General features: G+C 45.5%; 1 long non-coding RNA gene and 1 other non-coding gene across 2 annotated transcripts in view; both read left to right on the top strand.

Annotated features, from left to right (window-relative positions):
* Positions 1-17463, top strand: part of LOC122541288 (uncharacterized) — a 612062-nt gene that overhangs the window by 44960 nt on the left and 549639 nt on the right. The gene's annotated exons all lie outside the window — the stretch shown is intronic.
* On the top strand, positions 13962-14147 carry LOC122541672 (U2 spliceosomal RNA). Its single transcript, XR_006309646.2, has one exon. It is a non-coding gene; the product is annotated as a U2 spliceosomal RNA (small nuclear RNA).

Raw genomic sequence — 17463 nt, 5'->3', positions numbered from 1 at the left:
ACTTTCCAGATATTGACTGGGAAAGCTATAGCTCGAGTTCGTTAGATGGGTCGGTGTTTGTCCAATGTGTGCAGGAGGATTTCCTGACACAATATGCAGACAGGCTAACAAGAGGTGAGGCCATACTGGATTTGGTTCTGGGTAACGAACCAGGCCAGGTGTTAGAATTGGAGGTAGGTGAGCACTTTGGGGAAGTGACCACAATTTGGTGACTTTTACTCTAGTGATGGAGAGGGATAAATGTGCACTGCAGGGCAAGAGTTATACCTGGGGACAGGGAAATTATTTTTTAGATTAGATTAGATTAGATTACTTTTTTTTTAGATTAGATTACTTACAGTGTGGAAACAGGCCCTTCGGCCCAACAAGTCCACACCGACCCGCCAAAGCGCAACCCACCCATACCCCTACATCCACCCCTTTAACCTAACACTACGGGCAATTTAGCATGGCCAATTCACCTGACCCGCACATCTTTGGACTGTGGGAGGAAACCGGAGCACCCGGAGGAAACCCACGCAGACACGGGGAGAATGTGCAAACTCCACACAGTCAGTCGCCTGAGTCGGGAATTGAACCCGGGTCTACAGGCGCTGTGAGGCAGCAGTGCTAACCACTGGGCCACCGTGCCGCCCATTATGATGCGGTGAGGCACGACTTAGGATGCGTGGCTTGGAAAAGTAGGCTTCAAGAGAAGGGCGCAATTGATATGTGGAGCTTGATCAAGGAGCAACTATTGAGTGTCCTCGATAATTATGCACCTGTCAGGCAGGGAGGAAAGGGTCGTGTGATGGAGCCGTGGTTCAATAAGGAATTTGAATCCCTTGTTAAAGGGAAGAGGGTGGCCTATGTAAAAATGAGGCGTGAAGGTTCAATTTGGGCGATTGAGAGTTATAAGGTAGCCAGGAAGGATCTGAAGAGAGAGCTAAGAGCAGCAAGGAGGGGACATGAAAAGTCCTTAGTTGGTAGGATTAGGGAAAACCCTAAGGCTTTCTATAGGTATGTCAGGAATAAAAGAATGACTAGGGTAGGAATAGGTCCAGTCAAGGATAGTAGTGGGAAGTTGTGTGTGGAGGCTGAAGAAATTGGGGAGACACTGAATACTGACTTTTCGTCAGTATTCACTCAGGAACAGGAAATTGTTGCCGATGTGAATACTGAGTCACAATTAATTAGAATGGATGGCTTTGAGGTATGTCGGGAAGAGGTGTTGGAAATTCTGGAAAGGGTGAAAATAGATAAGTCCCCTGGGCCTGATGGCATTTAGGATTCTCTGGGAAGCAAGGGAGGAGATTGCAGAGCCATTGGCCTTGATTTTTATGTCCTCGTTGTCTGCAGGAATAATGCCAGAAGACTGGAGGGTAGCAAATGTGGTTCCCTTGTTCAAGAAGGGGAGTAGAGATAACCCTAGTAACTATAGGCCAGTGAGTCTCACTTCTGTTGTGGGCAAAGTCTTAGAGAGAATTGTAAGGGATAGGATTTATGAACATATGGAGAGGAATAATGTGATCAAGGATAGTCAGCATGGTTTTGTGAAGGGCAGGTCGTGCCTCACAAACCTTATTGAATTCTTTGAGAAGGTGACTAAGGAGGGGGACGAGGGTAAAGCGGTGGATGTGATTAGATTAAATTACTTACAATGTGGAAACAGGCCCTTCAGCGCAACAAGTCCACACCGCTGCGCCGAAGCGCAACCCACCCATACCCCTACATTTACCCCTTACATAACACTACGGGCAATTTAGCATGGCCAATTCACCTGACCTGCACATCTTTGGACTGTGGGAGGAAACCGGACCACCCGGAGGAAACCCACGCAGACACGGGGAGAACGTGCAAACTCCACACAGTCAGTCGCCTGAGGCGGGAATTGAACCCGGGCCTCTGGCGCTGTGAGGCAGTACTGTGCCACCGTGTGGTGTATATGGATTTTAGTAAGACGTTTGATAAGGTTCCCCATGGTAGGCTACTGCAAAAAATACGGAGGTATGGAATTGAGGGTGAGTTGGAGGTTTGGATTAGGAATTGGCTAGCTGGAAGAAGACAGAGGATAATAGTTGATGGTAAAGGTTTATCTTGGAGTGCAGTTACTAGCGGTGTTCCGCAAGGATCTGTTTTGGGACCATTGCTGTTTGTCATTTTTATAAATGACCTGGAGGAGGGGCTAGAAGGTTGGGTGAGCAAGTTTGCGGATGATACGAAAGTCGGTGGAGTTGTTGATAGTGAGGAAGGATGTGGCAGGTTACAGCGGGATATAGATAAGCTGCAGAGCTGGGCAGAAAGGTGGCAAATGGAGTTCAATGTAGGTAAGTGTGCAGCAATTCACTTTGATAAGAGTAACAAGAAGATGGGGTACTGCGCTAATGGTCGGTTACTTGGTAGTGTGGAAGAGCAGAGGTGTCCATGTACACAGATCCCTGAAAGTTGCCAACCAGGTAAATAGTGCTGTGAAGAAGGTATATGGCGTACTTGCTTTTATTGGTAGAGGAATTGAGTTCCGGAGTCCTGAGGTCATGTTGCAGTTGTATAAGACTCTGGTGCGGCCACATCTGGAGTATTGTGTGCAGTTTTGGTCTCCATACTATAGGAAGGATGTGGAGGCACTGGAACGGGTGCAGAGGAGGTTTACCAGGATGTTGCTTGGTATGTTAGGAAGATTGTATGAGGAAAGGCTGAGGCACTTGGGGCTGTTTTCATTGGAGAAAAGAAGGTTTAGGGGTGACTTGATCGAGGTGTACAAGATCATTAGGGGTTTAGATAGGGTTGACCATGAGAACCTTTTTCCACGTATGGAACCAGCTATTAAGAGGGGGCATAGCTTTACATTAAGGGGTGGTAGGTATAGGATAGATGTTAGGGGTAGATTCTTTACTCAGCGAGTTGTGAGTTCATGGAATGCCCTGCCAGTAGCAGTGGTGGACTCTCCCTCTTTATGGGCATTTAAGCGGGCATTGGATAGGCATATGGAGAATAGTGGGCTAGTGTAGGTTAGGTGGGCTTGGAACGGCGCAACATCGAGGGCCAAAGGGCCTGTACTGCGCTGTATTTTTCTATATTCTATATTTTGTATATTCTATATTCTATTACAAACCCTTAGTTGCACTTGAGAGGTGGTCATGAGCTACATTCTAGAACTGCGGCAGTCCATCTCCTGAAGTTTGACCCACATTGCCGTAAGTGAGGGAATTTCAGGATTTTGACGGAGCCTGGTCTTGAAGGAATGGTGATAGTTTTCCAAGTCAGGATAGATAGTGGTTTGGACAGGAACTTTCAGATAGTGGTGTTCTCATGTATCTGCTGCCCTTGTCCTTCTAGATTATAGTGTTCATGATTTTGGATTGTGCTACCTGGGGACTTTCAGTGAATTTCGGCAGCGCATCTTGTAGATAGTACAGACTGCTGCGACTGAGAGTCAGTGGTGGACAGCTTGGATGTTTGTGGATATGCTGTCAGTGAATTTGACGCTTTGCCTTGGCTGGGCATAGAGTCATAGAGATGTACAGCATGGAAATGGACCCTTCGGTCCAACCCGTCCATGCCGACCAGATGTCCCAACCCAATCTAGTCCCACCTGCCAGCACCCAGCCCATATCCCTCCAAACCCTTCCTATCATATATCCATCCAAATGGCTCTTAAATGTTGCAATTGTACCAGCCTCCACCACTTCCTCTGGCAGCTCATTCCATACACGTATCACCCTCTGCGAGAAAATATTTCCCCTTAGGTCTCCTTTATATCGTTCCCCTCTCACTCTAAACCAATGCCATCACGTTCTGGACTCCCCGGTCCCAGGGAAAAGACTTTGTCTGTTTATTCGATCCAAGCCCCTCATAATTTTGTGGACGTTTATAAGGTCACCCCTCAGCATCCGACGCTCCAGTGAAAACAGCCCCAGACTCTTCAGCCTCTTCCCATAGCTCAGATCCTCCAACCCTGGCACCATCCTTGCAAATCTTTTCTGAACCCTTTCAAGTTTCACAACGTCTTTCCGATAGGAAGGAGATCAGAATTGCATGCAATATTCCAACACTAGCCTAAACAATGTCCTGTACAGGTGCAACATCACCTGCCAACACCTGTACTCAATATTCTGACCAATAAAGGAAAGCATACTAAACGCCTTCTTCACCATCCTATCTACCTGCGACTCCACTTTCAAAGAGTTATGAACCTGCACTCCAAGGTCTCTCTGCTCAGCAACACTCCCTAGGACCTTACCATTATGTGTATATGTCCTGCTAAGATTTGCTTTCCTAAACTGCAGCACCTCGCATTTATCTGAATTAACCCCCATCTGCCACTTCTCAGCCCATTGGCCCATCTGGTCTACATCCTGTTGTAATCTGAGGCTAACATCTTTGCTGTCCAATTTTGGTGTCATCTGCAATCTTACTAACTGTACCTCTTATGTTCGCATCCAAGTCATTTATACAAATGACAAAAAGTAGAGGGCCCACCACCGATCCTTGTGGCACTCCACTGGTCACAGGCCTCCAGTCTGAAAAACAAACCTCCACTACCACCCTCTGTCTTTTACCTTTGAGCCAGTTCTGTATCCAAATGGCTAGTTCTCCCTGTATTCCATGAGATCTAACCTTGATAATCAGCCTCCCATGGGCAAACTTGTCGAACGCCTTACTGAGGTCCATATAGATCACATCTATTGCTCTGCCCTCAACAATCTTCTTTGTCACTTCTTCAAAAAACTCAATCAAGTTTGTGAGACATGATTTCCCACGCACAAAGCCATGTTGTCTATCCCGAATCAGTCCTTGCCTTTACAAATATATGTACATCCTTTCCCTCAGGATTCCCTCCAACAACTTGCCCACAGTCGAGGTCAGGCTCACCGGTCTATAGTTCCCTGGCTTGTCTTTACCACACTTCTTAAACAGTGGCACCACGTTTGCCAACCTCCAGTCTTCCGACAGCTCACCTGTGAATATCGATAATACAAATATGTCAGCAAGAGTCCCAGAAATCACTCCTTTAGCTTCCCACAGAGTTCTCGGGTACACCTGATCAGATCCTGGGGATTGATCCACCCTTAGCCGTCCCAAGACATCCAACACTTCCTCCTGTGTAATCTGCACTTTTTGCAAGATGTCACCATCTATTTCCCTACAGTCTATATTTTCAATATCCTTTTCCACAGTGAATACTGATGAAAAATACTGGTTAATATCTCCCCCATTTTATCACTTTGCTGATCTTTGAGGGGCCCTGTTCTCTCTCTAGTTACCATTTTGTCCTTAATATATTTGGAAAAACCCTTTGGATTCTCCTTAATTCTATTTGCCAATGCTATCTCATGCCCCCGTTTTGCCCTCCTGATTTTCCTCTCAAGTATACTCCTCCTTTCTTTATACTCTTCTAAGGATTCACTCGAACTGTCCTGTCTATACCTAACATATCCATTTTTCCTTTTCTTAACCAAACTCTCAATTTCTTTCGCCATCCAGCATTCTCTATACCTATCAGCCTTCCCTTTCACCCTGACAGGAATATACTTTTTCTGGATTCTTGTTATCTCATTTCTGAAGGCTTCCCATTTTCCAGCCGTCCCTTTACCTGCGAACATCTTCCTCCAATCAGCTTTCGAAAATTCTTGCCTAATACCGTCAAAATTGGCCATTGTCCAATTTTAGAACTTCAACTTTTAGATCTGGTCTATCCTTTCCCATCACTATTTTAAAACGAATAGAATTATGGTCGCTGGCCCCAAAGTGCTCCCCCACTGACACCTCAGTCACTTGCACTGCCTTATTTCCCAAGAGTAGGTAAGTTTTGCACCTTCTCTAGTAGGTACATCCACGTACTGAATCAGAAAATTGTCTTGTACACTCTTAAGAAATTCCTCCCATCTAAAGCTTGAATACTATGGCAGTCCCAGTCGATGTTTGGAAAGTTAAAATCCACTATCATAACTACCCTATTATTCTTACAGATAGCTGAGATCTCCTTACAAGTTTGTTTCTCAATTTCCTCTGACTATTGGGGGGTTTACAATACAATCCCAATAAGGTGATCATCCCTTTCTTATTTCTCAGTTCCACCCAAATAACTTCAAGCTCCTTGGGTGCAGTTGGAGTTGAACTCATCCAGACAAGTGGGGGAAAGTGGGAGTGTTCCATCAAACATCTGACTTCTGCCTTGTAGATGGTGGACAGGCTTTGGAGAGTCAGGAGGTGAGTTACTCACCATAGTATTCCCAGCATTTGACCTGCTGTTCTAGCTACTGTGTTGATGGGTTGAGACCAGTTAAGTTCCCGTCCAATGGTAACATCCAGGATGTTGATAATAGGGATTTCAGTGGCGTTAACAACATTGAATGTCAAGGGGTAAAGAATAGCTTCTGTTTTATTGGAGATCGTCATTGCCTTGCATTTGTGTGGCGTTAATCTTACGAGTCATTTATCAGCACCACCCCAGACACCGAGCATTTCTGGCGCCACAGTGGTAGAGTGGTCAGCAATGCTGAGTCCCAGTGCCAGGGATCCACGTTCGATACCAGCCTTAAAGGACCATCTGCATGGAGTTTGCACATTCTCACCGAGTCTGTGTTGTCTTGGTTTCTCAGGTTTTCTCCTACATTTCAAAGTTGTGCAGGCTAGTTCGTTTAGCCATATTAAATACAGGGTTATGCCAGTACTGTGGGGGTATACGATGATTGTGGGAGTGTTATTGTAGATATGATTGGCTGAATGGTTTCTACCTGCAGTTTAGGGATACTATGATTCCGTGATATTTTCTAGATCTTGTTGCATTTGAACATTTTCTGACTTTTTCAATATCAGAAAAGTTACGAATGTTGCTGAGAATTGTGCAAGCACTGATGAATATCCACACTTCTGACCTTAGGATGGAGGGTAGGTCATTGATGAAGCAGCTGAAGATAATAGGGGATCCAGCACTACCCTGAGGAATTTCTGCAGCGATGACCTAGAGCTGAGAAGACTGACTTCTAACCCCAGAACTATCTCTTTCCATGCCAGGTTTGACTCCATCCATTGGAGTATTTGCACCCTTAAACACATTCATTCCAGTTTTGCTTGGGCTTCTCATACCACACTGAGTCGAATGGGGTCTCGATGTTAAAGGATATCACTCTCACCACATCTGTGCAATTTATCTTCTCCAATGAGAGATTCTCCTAACAAGAAAGAGGACACCATTACAACCAGAGAATCCAGCCCGAAATTTGAGATCGCCATTCCATAATCAGTAATCAGTGATTTCTGGAGACCAGGATCAACTTCATACATCAATCTTTTAAATCACTGCAATGAAAAGTGCCTGCGAGCCTCAAAGATGTTTTAGTTGTTGTTCTCGGTTGACGAAATACACCACAGAGTTAGTTTAAAATGTTAACTTCATAGATTGATATCAAACATGAGGAAATCAAAATACCCCAGTCCAGTACCCAGTAAGTCAAAGTTTAAATCATGCATAGCTACGTCGCAGCATTAAGACAACATCTTTAATCAATGAATAGGATTTCTGAGGAAGAATAAGGATTCCAAGAGAGGCCATTACAGAGTCATAACACGGCAGAACACTCAGTCTTCTGTATTGTACTAATCTCTGGCATTATAGGGTAATAACAATTCTCTGAATCTTGCACAGTCTTATTGGTTATTAAATGAAATTAGTTTAAGATCTTAAAACCCAGAACTCCAGCAACAGTATTTTCCTTTACGTGAACTGTTGAATAAACAGAGCGTTACTGCATCAAAGAGCTTGTTCGACTGTGTTACTCATCTGATGTAAAGTACAGTGTGCCAGATATGTCCCAGCTAGCAGGGTTGATGCAACAGCCGTGACATATATAATGTGCTGTGGAAATGTTCAACTTGGTGTTATTGCTACTGCAAATGTTTATAAACTTCCAAGAGCTAGTTGGCAACAGCAAGTCCCTTACATACAATCTCACTCCCAAACTGAACATACTTTCCATCCTTCAATAGACACAAAACAATCCGAAGTTACTCAGTATGTAAATATGATACCCAATACACCACCTCACCTTGATACAGCGACTCAATCAACACGAAAAATTTCATCTAAGCAGAAGGAGCTGCCCTGTGTGGGGTCAGTTCCCTGAATGAACATCTTCAATCAGCACAGGGTCTAGTCATGAACCATTTCTCTCAAAGTGAACACAGGTGAGTAGTCACACACCTTCGCTTTCCGATTATCCAGAATGCAATGAAGATGGAACAAACTTTCGAAAAGCAGATTAGCTCAAATTGACCAGCGAAATCTGAAACTGCATAAATGTACCTGCAGAAAGTCACTCTAGATATTTAGATATATGTAACTGTCTCTGTGGTGTAAATCACAATCACTGTTTGGACAATGTCAGAAATCACATGACAACAGGTTATAGTCCAACAGGTTTACTTGAAATCACATGCTTTCGGAGCTCTGCACTTTCATCAGGTAAAGTGAAAAGAAGCATGCAGGCACAGAATTTAAAAGTAGATAGGTCAAAATATCATAGAAATGGTGTGAGTGGAGTGTCAGGCTGAATAGCAAGTCTGCGCAAATGATCAGAAGTGTTAGACTGTGTGAATAAAGTGTCAACAGCTAAATAGCTAGTGAAGGGAAGACATTTAGTCCAAATAATTCAAGTAGACAGATAATTACAAAAAAATGATGCTGGAGACAAAACAAATGGTTAGAATAATATGATAGGTTGAAGAATCGCATGCCAATGACTGAACCAAAGTAACAAGTAATCCAATACTATATAAACGTTGCGCCTGTGTGTTTCTCTTCACTTCACATGACTTCACATGACTTCTGACCTTTCCCACTTCAGACCAACACCCGCACCTGCACATCACCATGTAGGCAGACATCCGAGGTGACAATCGGTGCAATGATGTCCCACACCATTTGGCAAAGAACATCATGCAAATGAGGGTCAACATGACGATTCACATGTACAACTCCCACTTCCCAGCAGTTGACATCCTGACCTTCCTGAGAAGGTACGCCGAGGTCGAGGGAGAGAGCACCGACGTGGTCGACCTTTCGGGATCTGGACCAGCAAGCGGCAGTTCTGGATAACTTTGAGGGTTGATGCCAGTGGGAACATCCTCCACCCACTCTCCAGCTTGGCAATCGGAGGGAGCAGAGGGTACCTACGTATGCAGGACAGCCGAAAGTGTGCCGAACCTGAGGGAGGTCATGCCACATGGCAGCGGACTGTAAGGTCACTATCTGTTAGAACTGCAACCAGAAGTGTTACACGACCAAGGAATGCAAAGAGGCCAAGAACTGCAATTTGTGCAGAGAGGCTGGTCACATGTACAAGGCCTGCCCAAGACGAGCAGCCACCACCTACGCACAGATGGCCGGAGGTAGCAATGCGAGCCGTGGACCGCAAAAGGCCAGAAAGGTACCACAAACCAGCAGGGGAACGATATCTGGGGGCACCCAGAAGGATGGAGCTGAGCAGATGGCAGCCAGCGGGGAGGTGCAGCAACCAATCCAAGCTTGTACAGGACAGATGGAGGAAATGTAGGAGGAGCGAACCAAAGAGGCAGAGGAGTAGACTCCTGTAAATAAAAGGAAGAGGAAACCTTGCTAGGCCCTCAAAGCCACCCAGAAAAGGAGGAAACAACACCTGCACGAAGAGGATACAGGCAGCATTTCACATGGTGAGGACGGTCGTCACTAGAGGAAGAGACAGAGCACTGCAGGGAGAAAGGAGGGCAGCACTCCCCAAACAGGAAATGACGAACCCTCTGAGGGGGCTGGTAAAGACTATCCCCCACACGGTGAGAACCAGGATGTACCACTGCCCCACAGCTCCAGGTAACTGGGAGCAGCGATCCTCTGCAGCCCCGCTGGCAGACAGAGAACTGTACTGTGCGAACCCTGGTCTCGACCTGAAGACACCAGAGCAGGGAAATGTCCGCAGCGTGGAGACGGGTAACTACCTCAGTCATGTGAGTGTCCAGCAGTTCGTGTTCACCACAGGAATGCAGACAGCTACCCCAGAGATGCAGGACCAGCAGCAAACTGACACTGGGAACCTCATATACTGTTAATATGGTGTTAATACTGTTAATCAAGCATGACAAGCAACATGAGTTCGACTGGAACAACACTATTATTATAGGACAAGCCAAACAGTGAACTGCCAGGGAATTCCTAGAGGCATGGCACTCATCCACTGATTCAATCAATAAGTACATCGACCTGGACCCAATATACCGACCACTGCAGCGGACAGCTGGAACTGACGACCACAAGCGGCAGGTACAAATCACTATAAATGCCGGAGGAAACATCAGAGAAGCGCTTCACAGGAGGCTTTCAAGCACGGAGGATGTCACCTAAACAGGGGACGAAACGTCTGCAACACAAATTCCCAGCTCGGCGAACAGAGCCACAACAACGAGCACCTGAGCTACAAATCTTCTCCCAAATTTTCCCCTTTGTTGATGATGGAGATGCCCATGATATTGGTATAAAGTACCTGCCGTCAACTTGAAATAGATATCTGAGTGGATTATCTTCCAGCTCTGACCTGAACCACAAAAAATTTACTTGCTCTATGTAATATCAAAATAAAAATAAGAAATACTATTTGCGCCAATTGCCTTGAGTCAAGTGTTTTTTTTTTAAGAGCAGCTAATTAAGCTGATCCAGTATTACTCCAACACTGGGAGAGGTAAGAAGTAAATATCAAGATGTAAATATTTCGCAACAACCTACTTAACACACTGTCAGTTTGGTCCCACCCTGGCCACACAGGCTCAGAACTCATTGCAGTCTTATTACAGGGAGAATGTGAGGACTGCGGATGCTGGAGATCAGAGCTGAAAAATGTGTTGCTGGAAAAGGGCAGCAGGTCAGGCAGCATCAAAAGAGCAGGAGAATTGACGTTTTGGGCATAAGGATTCCTGAAGAAGGGAAACATCGATTCTCCTGCTCCTTTGATGCTGCCTGACCTGCTGCGCTTTTCCAGCAACACATTTTTTAGCAGTCTTATTACAGCAGAGCACGGTCAAATAAACTGAACAGGAAAGGCGAGAGAGTGTGAGAGTTCTTTGCAGCATTTGATCTAATATAGCTGAGTAAGCGCCTGTTACATAAGTCAATGGGAATCAAGGAATACATTCTCCACTGGTTAGAGTTATCCATACCACAAAGCGAAATGTTTCTGGTGACCAAAGGCCTATCACCTCAGCAGTACAAATTTTCCATGGGAGCTCCTCACAATCAGTCTCCAACCCCTCACCACAGCTAATGCTTGGTTTGGTTAATCACATTCTATCTACCATGGGACCAGAAGTGTGGGTGTACCCAATCGGTTGCCTCACGCGCAACATAATTTTCACCTACCCAGACACTGAAGCTATCCATGACAATATTCAAAGAATTTCGGGCTTGGGATGAAAAGTGGCAAGTGGTTTAAAAGACATAACCCTGCCTGGCAGTGACCAGCCCCAGTAAGAAAGAATCCAATTGAACACACTTGCTATTCAGATGCATTTCCATAAATCCGCGGCTAGCAATATTGTGGAAGCGAGACTGAACAGAAACTGAATTGGACAATTTTCATTAATACTATGAGGAGTAGAGTAAGTGAGGAAGTTCTTTGATTTATTTTGCATTTTTGACTTTGCGTTCTGATTGCAAAGATAATAATAAACTATCTATTTTAATAATGTGCTGTCTGCATGATAATAACAATATAGTTCTGGTGAGCCTGATGTCATTGGTGGGTAAGTTATTGAAGGTGATTTTAAGGGACAGGACTTACGTGCAGTTGGAAAGGCAAGGACTGATCAGGGTCAGTTAACATGACTCTTTGTGAGGGAAATTGTCCCTCAATTAACTTGATTGAGGTTTTCAAAGCAGTGATAAAGAAGACTGATGAAGGCAGAAAAGCCGATGTTGTCTGCATGGAGTTCAGCAAAGTGGGTGACAATGTTGCACATGGGGTGTTAGAGGCTGAGGGGTTGCCTTATAGATGTTTATACAATCAGGAGGGGCATGGATAGGGTGATTAATAGAGTTCTTTTCCTGGGGGTAGGCGAGTCCAAAAGAAGACGTTTAATTTGAGAGAGGATATATTTTAAAGGGACGTAAGGAGCAACCTTTTTTACATGCAGAGAGTGCCGTGTGTATGGAACGTGTTGCCAGAGGGTGTGGTGGAGTACGATCACCTTACTGCAGGACAGAGGGTTGGACACCTGCTTCATCAGCCTGGACCAGGAGAAAGCCTTTGACAGGATATCACACAGGTATATGAGAGATGTTCTCTCCAAAATGGGCTTTGGGGAGGGAATCTGAAATTGGATCAGACTGCTCTACCCCAACATTGTCAGTGCAGTCTCAATCAATGGGTTGGAATCAGATAGCTTCCCAGTCAGATCTGAGTCAGGCAAGGCTGACCTCTCTCTCCTGCCTTGTTTGTGTGGTGCATAAAGCCATTTGCCGAGTCCATCAGGAAGGATGCGAGCCTGAGAGAGGTGACTATGCCTAGCAGCGGGGGCCTGCAGGTCAAGGCCTCCCTGTACATGGATGACGTCGCCGCTTTCTGCTCGGATCCGCTGTCTGTGCACAGATTTATGTGCATATGTGACCAGTTCGAACGGGCCTCGGGGTCCAAGGTAAACCGAGGCAAGATCAAGGCCATGCTCTTTGGGAACTAAGCCTACAAATCCTCGATCCCCTTCACCGTCAGGAACGAACACCTGAAGGTTTGCTTCGGGGGTGGGAGGTGCTGGGGCATGCGCCAAGTCTTGGGAGGAGCGTATCAGCAAGGTGAGGCAGAAATTGGGCAGTTGGAGCTACCATCGCTCTCCATTGTGGACAAAAACCTGGTCATCAGCTGTGAGCCACTGCCATTGCTGTTATATGGCACAGGTCTGGCCTATTCCCATAATCTGTGCCAGTGCATTCGCCCTGGCCATCTTCCAATTTATATGGAGGTCAAAGTTGGACCGGGTCCAAAGGGACTTGCTGTACAAAGGTCTGGGCAACGGGGGAAAAATGCACCCAATGCCACCCTCACCCTGATGGCCACCTTTGTGTGTGGCTGCACCTATGCGTGGATCTCCAGTACGCAAACACCAAGTGTCACTACCTGTCCCCGGTGTTGCGAAGGATGGGCCTGGCCTCGCTGCTGCGGAACGCTCTGAGTAGTTGGACAGTTCTGTATCACCTGTCCTTCATGGAGAAGTTTATGAAGAAAAACCCATTTGACCACAATTCCAGCAGGAAGTGGTCAGCACGTACTTTCCTTGAGAACCTTCGGGCTAAGGAGAGAGCGGATTCTATCGAGCGGTTCCCTGAGCAGACTGTCAAAGCCATTTGGTAGAATGCCTCATCGTCCGAACTAACCAACAAGACTAGCACACACCTCCTTCTGAAATGTGCCTACGCAGAATAAGTCTGGAGAGGAATGCAGTGGTGTTTGTCGAGGTTCGTCCCAAGCAGTGCCGTGACACAGGACTCTGTGCTCTACGGTCTTTTTCCCTTGGACGCACACCGAGACGAACATCAACTGTGCCTGGAGGATCATCAACTCAGTCAAGGACGCTCTCTGGGCGGTCCGAAACCTGTTGATCTGCCAGCTGAAGGAGTTGACCCTGACGGAGTGTTGCAGACTGGCACATTCCAAGGTCCAGGACTATGTGTTGGGGGACGTCCTGAAGCTTGGGGCAGCTGCCGCCAAGGCGCGGTGTGGAAAGACCACCATGTAACATCTGCCTGCCTAAAGAAGAACAGGGGGCCCATGCAGTCATTTGGGCTCTGCTGACGCCTCAGCTAAATATATGGACATATAATTAATAAACGTACAGACCTGTATATAATAATGATAAATTCTGATCTCTGTATGTAAATGGCCAACTGTATGGCATGGCCAACTGTACAGACCATCAAATTATGTTATGAATAAAGTATATTTTTGTAATAAAACAAAACAAGTCAGGCAGCATTCGAGGGGCTAAGACCGTGTGCAGTTCTGTTCTTGTCATTTTTAATGTCTAATACGTCCCTGGGTTAGAGACTGAATATGAATCTGATTTTTGCAGGAAGGAATTGGGTTTGAAGCTTGCTCCACCAACTTCACGCATCGTCCTGGTATTGCAGTGTTCCTGGGAATGGTGCACCCCTCCTTAAAGAATCTGAAAAGCAGTTTAATTTGTTTACTTTAATATGTGTTTGCCTGGCTTTTGTGCGATTCAGATTACAAAGTTAAAAATCACGCAACACCAGGTTGTCAACCATCTGATGAAGGAGCTGCACTCCGAAATCTCGTGTGCTTCCAATTAAACCTGTTGAATTACAACCTGGTGTTGTGTGATTTTTAATTTCGTACACCCCATTCCAAAACCAGCATTTCCAAATCATGTTCTAGATTATGATTAATCTGTGTCTACCTGCATGTTCGGCCCTCACTGTCAATGTTATTACTTCATCCTTTTCCCACCAACTCCGAACAACAAAAGGAAAACAGAATTGCCCACCAGCTCTACCTAATGTCAAACGGCATTTCAGAAAACAAAATGGAGAAGATTAAACTATTGAAGTATTCAACAGATTGGATTTTGATGAAGATGAGGATGACTTGGATGGACTTAACGAGAGATTTTGAGAACTCTGTGAAGTACGAAAACACAGAGACTCATAGAGATGTACGGAAACAGAGACTTCAGCCAACTCGTCCATGCTAACCAGATACTCTAACCTAATCTAGTTCCATTTGCCAGCACTTGGCCCATATCCCGCTAAACCCTTCCTGTTCATATACCCATCCAGATGCCTTTTAAAAGTTTTAATTGTACTAGCCTCCACCACTTTCTCTGGCGGCTTATTCCATTTTTTGCACCATCTTCTGCGTGAAAACGTTGCCCCTTAGGTCCCTTTTAAAGTTTTCGTCTCTTCACCTAAACCTATTCCCTCTAGTTCTGGACTCCTCACCCCAAGCAAAAGAACTTGTCAATTAACCTAACCAAACCCTTCATGATTTTATAAACCTCCAAACGGTCATGTCTCAGCCTCTGACACTCCTGGAAAACAGCCCTAGCCTATTCAGCCTCTCCCTGTAGCTGAAACCTTCCAACGCTGGCAACATCCTTGTAAATCTTTAAGAATATTTTTCGTCAGAGTACAAGAGAAACTGGAATCAATTGGTGTGTTTGTGACGACTTTATTTTCTCAGTTCAAAGGCCTGTGAGTTGAATCAGATAACATATTCACTGATGTTGGGCACAATTGTGTGTGGGATCACAAATGACCAAGTCAGAGGCATATTACACTGAGAGCCGATTCTCACATTAACCAGTCCAATAGATACTTGCAGAGCAGCGAAATTAGCAAGAGTTAAATAAAAGCACTGAATCAAGTTGTAGAATTACCTGTCCACAAAGTACATTATTGCTGTAAACAATTAGAACACTCCAAACTTTCCAGCGCCTGAGAAATATCCTGCTCAGGGACTGGCACAGCATCTCTGCCTTCCCTTGGCTTTTTGCAGTTTGATGCGTCAACCAGAATCTAATGTTTCACAGTGCTCCTTTCTGGCCTGGTTCTTTATCGCACACATAAGCCAGGCAGCTTGTCGTTGTTGTTAGCGGTGATCAGTCAAGCGGCTGCACTTGGAACAACAGCTAAAGCAGCACACACACTGCATGTGCTTCAACCAAATTGTCACGAATCAAAGCCTCAGGGAACCAATTCTCAGTCAGGGCAAGGGAGATAGGATTCAGTCAGGATGTCCAGGGACTTTGACATTGTTTGGGACAATCAGGATCCGAGAATCTGTATCACGACCGTCCAGAGAGGTGGCCACAAAAACTATTCATTACATTCCCGACAGGCTCCGGTAGATTTTTCGATCCTGAATTTCTGTTCACCTATTCATGTTGACACTGTCCATTCCTGTAATTGAGGATATGTTTGATGAAATACTCATGGAGGGGTTTGGGGCCCCCTGCAGTAACAGTGAAGTTGGGGAAGTCAGTTCTGGGCACTGGAGATAGCCTGCTTGTAGGCGGAGTGGACAGGAATTGTGGAAGGGATGGGAATATCACCATATAAGAGGCGGAGGGAGACAAGGACGTGGGTTACTGTGGCAGTGGAAGGCACCGTCACTGTCCCAGATTTTTATGTGCGGGCAGTGCAGCGTGTTGGTTGATATGGCGATGCTGCAGGCCTGTAACTTGGTGATGGGTAATGTTTTGAGGTAAAGTTTGTACACGAACGTGCTGTGTGGGAGAGTACAGATGCTCATGGACTTGACACAAAGTGCAAGGAACAAAGTAGAGTGAGAATGTCATGTTGCAGCTTTATAAGACTTTAGTTTGGCTTCTCTTGGAGTGTTGCGTTTAATGTTGGTCGCCACATTCCAGGATGGATGTGGAGGATACAGAAGAGGTTTACCAGGATGCTGCCTGTATTACAGGGTATGAGCTATGACGAGACTCGAGAAAAACTCCGGCACTTTACCCTGGAGCAGCTGAGGCTGAGGGGAGACTCCGTGGAAGTCGACGAAATAATGGGACACATAAATAGAGTTGACAGTCAGAATCTCTTTCTCAGAATTGAAATGTCTTAAACAATGGAGCATGCATTTAAGGTGAAAGTGGGAAAGGTCAAACGAGATGTGGGGGAACGGTTTCTTCCCACAGAGAGTGGTAGGTTTCTGGAACGTAATCTCCGGGATGGTAATGGAGGCAGATATGATAGGGGCGTTTTAGTGGCTTTTAGCCCCATAACCAGACGGATGTGCAAGGAATGGAGAGTTATGGATCAAGTAACTATCAACCAGCTGGAACTGCCACTTACTAAATAAATGAAGACAGAGATGAATGCACTTGCAGGAATGGTGTCAGCAACCTCGCTATGAGCTAGAAATAGGCTCGAACATAGGCTAGAAATCATACAGTGTCATGGTTGTTGTATTGATCAGGAGATCTGTCACTGCCATGGAGACCAGGGAAAGTTCTGAAGAGACTGTATTTCCCCCGGACTGCATCATTATGCTCACCAGGGCCGAGAGCAGATCAGGAAAATGTAAGCAGGGATATAGCACAGGACTCGTCTCAAACTTTTGTTTGGAGTTAAAACTTTCCTTTGAGTTTTATCTACAAATTGAATGGTTATATTGTTTCCAAGAACCAAATATGCATTTGGAGCAGGAATATGTCTGTGGGAGAGTAACACAAACTGCAATTGCAAAGGTGTGCATACGTATAAAAAGCCATTTTATCTGAGTGCAATTTCCGAATTAATTAGATTTGATTCCCTACAATGTAGAAACAGGCCCTTCGGCCCAACAATTTAGCATGGCCAATTCACCTAACCTGCACATCTTTGGGAGGAAACTGGAGCAAGCAGAGGAAACGCGCGCAGACACGGGGAGAATGCACAAACTCCACACAGACAGTCGCCCAAAGCTGGAATCTAAACTGGGATTAAAGAGCATTCTA

The sequence above is a fragment of the Chiloscyllium plagiosum genome, unplaced genomic scaffold (assembly GCF_037043375.1).
Source record: "Chiloscyllium plagiosum isolate Xiang-an unplaced genomic scaffold, Cpla_swu_hap1 HiC_scaffold_35, whole genome shotgun sequence".
NCBI classification, from domain to species: domain Eukaryota; kingdom Metazoa; phylum Chordata; class Chondrichthyes; order Orectolobiformes; family Hemiscylliidae; genus Chiloscyllium; species Chiloscyllium plagiosum.
Note: the sequence above shows the minus strand (reverse complement) of the source record. Positions and strands in the feature narration are given on the sequence as shown.